A 1993-nucleotide genomic window follows, 5' to 3' on the forward strand; every position below is an offset into this window, starting at 1 on the left:
TATATACAAGGTGCGGTTATATACAAACTGTCCTGTAAATTACGCGAAAATAAAAATAACACTGACATCTCATTTTAACAGATACATTTGCCGCCAAAATTATATTAAAATATCTTGAAATACTAAAGGGTAATTTTTTTTTTCAATTACATCGCCATTAGCTTCAACCACGGCCTCAAGACGACTTCGGAATCTTCTGCAACTCTTCCGTACCGTCTCCTTGTTTAAGTTGTTGAATGCTGCCATAATTCTTGCCTCTTGCTTAACTGCGCCCCACACATAATAATGAAGAAGAGGATTGCAGTCTGGGGAGTTAGGTGGCCAGATGTTAGGGGTGATATGGTCGCAGAAATTGCTGACAGCTATGACTGCGTTCTCCCGATTGTGTGGCATTGTGCAGTGTCCTGTTGCAAGATATAGGGTCTTCCAGCAGCCACCCTCTTCACATAGGACAGCGCTACATCCTCCAGGCACTTGACGTAGGCCTCCGTGTCGAGTTTGAAGCCGTGTGGGAAGATGAAAGGAAGCATAACATCGCCATCACTAGTGATCACTCCAAACACCATGATGTTGACTGGATGCTTGTTTTTTATTATACTCAGTACATGTACTCAGAATGCACTGTCCTCAAATTAAAACCCAAACACTCTGAAATGTTCGTATCGGTGCTTCCAGTGTGCATGCCAAGCAGTACAGCATGTCGTTTCCAAATTTTTGGCAAAGTGCATTGAGTCATGGTGCTGTTCTTCTCGGAGGCGTTGCTCAACTGACCCTACTTTACTGTGTAGTCGATAAAATCAAAAAGCAAACAATGCACATGCAGGAAATTAAAAATATGAAGTGGCGACAATTTATTCATCACACTGTGTGTGTGTGTGTGTGTGTGTGTGTGTGTGTGTGTATAGATAGACAGATAGACAGATAGATAAATGGACGGACGGACAGACAGACAAATAGATATATAGATAGATAAATAGATAGATAGATAGATAGATAGATAGATAGATAGAGTCAAGCACATTCACATACATTTGGAATGCATTCATGAAGACAATGAGATAAAGAACAAACTCCATGCACCATAACTGAAGTAGTAATGATATGTTAATGTGTTTCCATCAAAGTAAAGAACACAACGTGCAAGATATAAACTTAATGACTTTGAACTTAAAGTCAGTAAGCCACATTGCTTCTATTAAGTATGTCGTTATGAAATATTGCACGTAATGTTGAAATGCTTGCAAACCCGAAAAAGTTTCGTTTGATATTTTACGTCAATAACAATCAAAATAATTGGTTGAAAAGAAAATGTTATTTCAAACATTCTCTTGCATTAAAATAGGGCTCTCTAACTTCACTTGCGTTTTCTATAGTTAGCTACATATCACTCAATCTTCTTTCTGTCATACTCTACATTATTTATTGTTACACACACACACACACACACACACACACACGCACACACACATACACACACAGCGTGTGTATCCGTCGATGCGTTTTCGAAATATTCTGCCTCCTCTTCCCCTCTCTCAGTGACTCGTACATCTGCTTTGAGAAGACCCACGTGACAGACATCCCCCTCTCTCTCTCTCTCTCTTTGTCAGTGTACACTTGTTGCTAACCACTTGCTGACCCGAACAATAGCAGTCCCATAATTCCTGAGTTAGCCATCTGAAATGTCGGAATAACTTGGCGGTAAGTTTGAATTTTTAAATCCAAAACATCTGGTTCCACTATTATATTTTTGGAGTGTTCTGAAAACAAAAACATCATCTATATTATATTTCTTATTTCAGAAGTAGCTAATTAATCTTAAATTAATTTCACTAAGGGTATTTTTTTGTTTTATTGAAATTGACTTAGAATTTACGTATACGCTTATACGTGTGTTCTTATACATTTCTTTGGGTACCAGCGGCTTCAGAATAATCCCTTTGTGTACATACATAGCTATTCCAGCCAGTCTATTCTTCAAAAGTACACATTTACA

This window comes from Octopus bimaculoides, chromosome 12 (assembly GCF_001194135.2).
Source record: "Octopus bimaculoides isolate UCB-OBI-ISO-001 chromosome 12, ASM119413v2, whole genome shotgun sequence".
Taxonomy (NCBI): Eukaryota; Metazoa; Mollusca; class Cephalopoda; order Octopoda; family Octopodidae; genus Octopus; species Octopus bimaculoides.